Genomic DNA, 6,937 nt, shown 5'->3' with positions numbered 1-6,937 from the left:
TCAGGTTCTTAAAAAGAAGGCTTTTAATTAAAGAAAAAAGGTAAAAAACATCTCTGTAAAATCAGGATGGAAAATAACTTTACAGGGTAATCAAACTTAAAGAGCAATAGGCCAGAGCAAAACGCTGCGTTAGAAATCGGATTCAAAGTACAGCAAACAGAGGTAAACACTCTAGTAAAAGGTACATTTACATGTTGAGAAAACAAAGTAAAAACTAACACGCCTTGCCTGGCTGTTTACTTACAAGTTTGAAATCTGAGAGACTTGTTCAGAAAGATGTGGAGAACGTGGATTGATGTCTGGTCCCTCTCAGTCCCAAGAGCGAATGACTTCCCAAACAAAGAGCACAAACAAAAGCCTTCCCCCCACCAAGATTTGAAAGTATCTTGTCCCCTTATTGGTCCTTTGGGTCAGGTGTCAGCCAGGTTATCCGAGCTTCTTAACCCTTTACAGGTAAAAGGATTTTGGAGTCTCTGGCCAGGAGGGATTTTATAGTACTGTACACAGGAGAGCTGTTACCCTTCCCTTTATAGTTATGACAACTCTGGTTATACAGTGCTCTGTATACATCTGTGAAGCAGGAGTGCTGAAACCCCAGTCACAGACGGGGTCCAGCCTCAGAGAGCGCCAGCCTGGCCCTGGGGGGTGGGGGTGGGAGGGCGACATGGAGAGCAGTTTGGTCCGATGGAGGGCACTGCTGCCAGGTGGCTCATGGGGAGGGGAGGGGGTGGGCTGTGGCGTATGAAGAGTTCAGGTTGTTTTGGAAGGGGGGGGTAGCCATGTTCAGGGGGGAGTTGGGGTGTGGGTGGGACCCCAAGTTGGGGGGAATAGTGCAGGGGAACCCTGGGTTTGGCAAGGAGCCGCCAGTCAGCAAAACGGCTGAGCGAGCTGGTTGCCCGGGACAGGCTGAGGATGTCCCCGCTTGCAGCGTCATGCTCCAGCCTGGCGAGGGATGGCTGGCTGGGGAGGGCACCAAGCGCAGCCTGCAATGGGCAGAGTGGGGGGTGGGGGTGGCTCCCACCACGGACAGCGGAGATGGGAGGCGGGAAGGGGAGAGGTCAGTGCCCTGGGCAGGGGGATGCCCCGCTCCCCCACTGCAAAACAGCACACCCCCACCTCACCACCAGCAACCGAGATGGAGGGGACAGCTCAGTGCACGGGGGGGGCAGGGGTCCCTGATACTCCCAACTGGAAAATAGCAACCCCCTCCCCCCTGTCTGCACCCCAGATGCTGAGGAGGGAGGAGGAAACCTTCCAGCTGCACCTCAGCGGCTCCCAGCTTCCCTCCCCCTGAAAATATCCCTCTTTCCAAACCTGCCCCCCCAAACTCCCTCCTACGCATGCTCTCCATGCAGGCTCTGTCAGGAAGGCCAATTAGACAGGGCCTTGTGTCCTGGGGATGCACTGAAGGGCCATGGTCAGGAGGGGAATGGAAAGATGCAGTTTGGGGGGGGGGGGCAACACCCCTTCACATTTCCCCCCCCATCTTCACCCCTGCCAGTGGACCAGCCAGGGCTACGTCATGGCCCATCTTTGGGCTATAGCCCACGATTTGGGAGCCCTGCCCGAGGGTGAACTTCATCAGGCCCAGCTGACTTGAATCCATAGCGTTATTCTTTAGCCTGTTCGTTCCCTGTTCGGGGGGTGCTCCTGCCCCTGGCTGTTAGCATTAATGGTGTTCAGCATCTGGTCACAATGAACTTTGATTGAAGTGACTGAAGCCAAACAGGCAGGAAATGCTCAGAGATGCTCAGAGGACGTCAGCCTGACAGATAAATACACTGCTAGGAGCTGGATTATACCTTGTGATGGGTGGAGTTAAAATCTCATTGACACAGCTGTGAGGATGCACTCTTCATTTAAGACAGCTGGAAGCAACAGGTAAGGGGGCCTCATGTAGAACAAGCCATGATGGCGTGTGCCCAGAAACTAGCCCCCAGACTCCATTGCCAATTTCTGATCCCCATTGGAACATCCCCAGGGCCCCAAACTTTGACTAGCCCCTTGGGTTGAAGAGGGACACCAATATCTTTATTGTGCGGTTTCGTTGCACGTCTATCTAATCTCAATGGTTCATCAGCAACTAATTACTGTTGCAATGTTTTCTCATGTAATAACCATATTTATTAAAAACACAGAGGCCAGGTTTTTGAACCCAAACTCACCACTGCTAATACATGAAGGATTAAGATGTAAAGTCCTGGGTTTGAGTCATCTTCCCATTTAAATGCTCAATGACAGTTGCTAGAAATCCAGTGTCATGATTCATTGATCACTAATGCCAAGGGGCAGTGGCAGGGCTGGGAGAAGCAGAGGTTAATGTGGGTCTAAAGTTGTAGTGAGTGACATGGCTTCCAGCGAGGCAGAGTGGAAGTGGGGGTCCAGTTATACACACCAATCACACTCTTCGTGTCCTTTGAACGCACCAGCTGGGTCAACTCTCAGCATTTATTCCAGCGAATTTACCATGCAGAAGCCAACAGGGAAGGGGGTGAGCAGAGTGGAGGCATTGCAGGGACTGCACTGATTAGGTGGGGGATGGCGCGCCGTGTCTGATTTAATATTGTCTCCCCTTCTTAGCGGCGCCGGCTCCCAAGGAGGATGGGCTCCTCCTGCCGGACACAGCACACGTCTGTTGGCTTAACCAGGATGAGGGAAGACTTGCACTCCCCACTCTTACAGAACCCTGCCCAGTAGATGTAGCCTTTCCCATTGAGCAGGACATTCTGACACTTGTCGTACCACCAGCCTCCATAGCTACTTGCGCAATTCCCACTGGCCTGGTCCTGATCCTTGTCAGTCGTGCTGAACTTCATGTTGTCGTGTATGCCCCCCAGGCCGGAATGGTAGGTGGTGAGATAGTCCTTGCCGTCCCCAGAGTACCTGCCCAGCCTCAGAGGGTACCCGCTGGGCTCATCCTCGACACTGAAGATGTCGAACTCTGTGTAGCGGGTGTTGTTGAATTTGTCCTCCACGACAAAGCGGACCTTGTAGATGTTCTGCCGCGTGAGCAGGGACAGGTACTCGTTGCCCAGCCAGTAATCCTGCTGCACGTTCCCAAAGCCGTACTTGTAGGTGCTCCAGGACTCCTTCCAGGTGATCTCTGTGTTATAAGAATTTCTCTGGACAACGGTCCAGCCTTTGCCTTCGGTGTCCATGTCACACCACACCACTCGAGGGGGAGAGCCTGCCGGCTGGATGACATGGACCCCGCTGGGGCTGTCCCTGGGAATGTTGCTGCAGTCTTTGGGGAACCCTGAAATGCCACGAACATCAGGTTAAGGGGGCAGGTGTGGGGGGGGGGGGCGGGAGAGAGCGCTAGCTAGCTCGATCAAATCAGCCTGGGGTAACTGGAGGCTGGGTTTTAGAGGCAGGTCCTGTGTATTTCACAATACTACAGCCACAGAATCCACCCCGGCCATTCCTGGCCACAGAATCCGGCTCCAGATCTTACACTTTCATTTTACCAATAAAATAAAATAAGAATAGTTTCTTGCTCTGCTGGTTTTGAAGAAACCTTAAAGAGATGAATCAAGTGTAAACCAAGGCTCTGTATCCTTCCTGAGTCCGTACTGCTGAAGAAATCGTTTGGGGAGGGTGGGGGAGACGCTGCCAGATCCATCTCAGCGAATGTTAATTATGAAACCCATCAGTGAAAATTTAAATGGGAGTTTTCAAAGAGCCTAAGGGAGTTTGACACCCGACTGTGATTGGAATTCAGTGGGATTTAGGCACCCAACTCCCTGTGGAGCCTTTGAAACTTCCAGACATCCTATCGAGGGGCTTGTCTTTGGGGCGGAAATTGTCCCGAACTATCCTGGTAGAATGAGAGCACTGTGGTTATACTGCCCCTCCCCTCCCCAGGGTCCTCCCTCGAGCCTGAGCCCCCCCCAGCTCCCCTACCCCCAGACAATCCCCCTGTGTGCCCCTCCCCCATAGCTGAGCCGAGGGGGAGGAGCTGCTGAGCTCTGCGGGGGCAGGGGCTCAGGGCCAACTCTGGAGCTGGTTTGGCCCCTGGCCTGCCTGGGCAAGACCCTGAGCAGCTCCCAGAGCCGCTGGAGGTGTGGGGAGAAGGGAATGAAAACCCCTGACAAGGAGGAACTGGCTCTTCCTGCTGCCTGGACTCTGGGGGCAAGGCTTCTAGGCATGAGCGAGAGATCCCCAGCTGTTAGCCGGGGCTAGCCCTAGTATAGGAGTTGGTGAGATGGAAGGGTAGAACTCCCAGCCAATTTGGGGGGGGTGCCTGGTTCCCACACGCTGCCCTGCGGTTGGCACCAGCGCTCTTCAGTCACTGCCGGGGGCTTGGCAGCCGTTACCGGAGAAAGGGATAACGAAGCTGTGTAAAGCAAACAGCCAGTCGAGCAGCACCTCCCCCACCCCGGCTGGCCCATTCCCAGGCGCTGGAGGCCTGCGAATGGGAGTAGTGGGCTCACTAGCGCAGGCTGGCCTTGCGATCCCTTCGGAGAACTCAGCGTTTCTTTGGGCCCAGCGCTGGCGGGGGGGCTGGAAGGTGCATTCAGTGGATAAGTGGATCTAGGGGTGACCCCGGCATGGGGGAGAGGAGCAGAATCAGGCCCACGATGCCCTGATCTCGGATATGGCAGATGATAGAAGCCCTCCGACGGGTTCTCTACTTACCGCTCTCGACCTTCTTGTGGGCCAGGGCCCCGTTGCCCTGCACGGGGCTACGCAAAGGAGTGCCATCATGGACAGCGCAGACAGAAGCACGAGAGAGCTGGACTGGAACCCTGCAGGGGACAGAAACCACTGGACATGAGACCAGGAGAGAGTTTCACAAGTGCCTAAATCCCACTAGAAGTCACTGGGATTTAGGCACTTAAGTGACTTAGCCACTCTTGAAAATGTTACCCTTAGACGCTAAGGCCAGAGTTTTCAGAGGGCTCAACTACTGGGCCAGATTTTCAGAAGAGCTCAGCTCCCAGGTAGGCACCGCAGGACATGGCTGGATGTTCAAAGAGGCTCAGCATGGGGGGGGGGGGGGGGGGCCAAGTCTCTGGAGACGGGGTGAAGCCCACCATTCACCTCTCCCCCGGCCCGGCCACTGTCTCCGTCTCTGCAGCCGGCCCGATTAGCACACAGCTGGGACCCAGCTGCATGGTAAAAACCATTCAAAGATTGCGGCTCCGATGTCCTGGCTCCCGGGTCCCGGGCAGGTCAGGGCCGGCTGGAGCGCTCCCTGTGGTGGGGAAGGAGCTGCCTCCTCTCTCCCCGCGCTGCACCGCTGCAAGGGGACTGCTGCTCAGAGTAACCCCTTCTGTCCCAGCTCCCCCCGTCCACAGTCACTACCACCAGCCGGAGGGCAGTGCCCGCTCACCCACACAGAGACAGCAGCTGGGCAGCCTCCGGCAGGGCTCTGCCCCCCTCAGATGAGCGCCAGGTGAGAGGGGCCCAGGGCACAGAGCTGCTGTGTGCCCCACGCCAGGCACGCTGCCCCCTGCACTGCAGCCCAGCAGCCCAGAGGGGGACACGCTGCTGACACTGCAGCTGTTCTGTGGGCCCAGCTCAGGCCAGGCTTAAAGTGGGCAGAGTCACCAGGGGCCACAGTCCTGGCCAAAAAGAGTTCAAAATGGAGCCAGGTCCCCGAGGGGTGCACTGTAAGCGCTGCCCTAGCAAGGGCATGGCCATTTATTTCAGCCGGGATTAACATAGACACCCCTCCCCCTCCCCACACATGCTTTTCCCAGGCCACCTTCAGCACTCAGCGCAGGGATTCACAATGACCTTGCCGGGATCAGCAGCCCAGAGCAATCCAGACTCTTGGACAGAAACCGGCTCATTCACCCCCCGCCCTCCCCCCACCCCCAGGTATATCTATCACGGCCCTGGTATTACATCTTGTGTAGCTACAGCCCACATAACGCAGAGCACGGCATATGCAGCCCCCAATGGTAAATAGGTTGAGAACCCTACAGCAGAAGCTCACGTGTGAAGCTCCAGAGGTCCCAAGTTTGATTATAGCTGCTGCCGGCCCATGACAGTTGCAAAATGGCAGCTTTTTGCGGGGCGGGGCGGGGCGGGACGCGCCGGGCAGGGTGTGTGTGTGTGTGTCAAACCAGAACAGGCTAAAGCCGCACTGGAGTCCGGCACCGTGCTTTCTGTCAGCCATCAGTGTATTCATGTGGTGTTGCAAAGTTAGAAAGTCCACAACTAACCCCAAAAGTGACCGTGATACAAATGTGCAAATGAATTAGAGAGAGAGAGAGAGAACACCGTGTAAACGGCACACTGAAACACACTGTTGCAATGGAAACACTTTGCCCAGACATCATCCACAGACAGATTTAATTGGAAACACCTTCTTTTTGGAGCTGCCTGGACCCCAAATTCTTCAGACAATGTCACAACCCAAGTAACTGTGACATGCTGCCAGCAATCTCAGGTATCCCTGTGAGAGGGAGGAGAGAGGCGTAACCCATGGCAGGCAAAGGGTTAACGCTTTAAAGGAGAAGGATTTCAGTAAGTCTAACAAGCCAGAACTACAATGTTTGGAACTGAAGTGAAATAACAATCTGGAGTCACTCATCCTTGAAAACACGCCTCCCCTTCTCCGGACGCCCCAGAGGAGCGGGGACGCTGCCAGCTAGCAGCCGTTCACACACTGTAATAGTCTAAGACACAGAGGGCCTGAGTTTGACCTGTGACCTTGGAAAACTCATTACACTGCACCATACCTCAGTTTCCCCATTTTTAAAACATGGCTTATCCTAGTTCCTTTGTGTTCTAAAGTACTTTGGCCCCAATGCCCAGAGGTACCTGGGGCAGGGAGGGAGGATTCCTGCCTAGGGTCCAGCAGAGCGCTGGGCAGGGGATCCCCGCCAGGCTCCTGGTACCCCATGGCCCCGGGGCACTCTTTACCCACCAGGAGGCACTGCCAGACTCCTAGCTAGCCAGGCTCATGCTGCAGCATGCACTTGCT

General features: G+C 55.3%; 1 pseudogene; it reads right to left on the bottom strand.

Annotated features, from left to right (window-relative positions):
* On the bottom strand, positions 1–4,707 carry LOC135974753 (fibrinogen-like protein 1-like protein; annotated as a pseudogene).
* Between the last annotated feature and the right edge of the window lie 2,230 nt (positions 4,708–6,937).

The sequence above is a fragment of the Chrysemys picta genome, chromosome 12 (genome assembly GCF_011386835.1).
Source record: "Chrysemys picta bellii isolate R12L10 chromosome 12, ASM1138683v2, whole genome shotgun sequence".
Taxonomy (NCBI): domain Eukaryota; kingdom Metazoa; phylum Chordata; order Testudines; family Emydidae; genus Chrysemys; species Chrysemys picta.
Note: the sequence above shows the minus strand (reverse complement) of the source record. Positions and strands in the feature narration are given on the sequence as shown.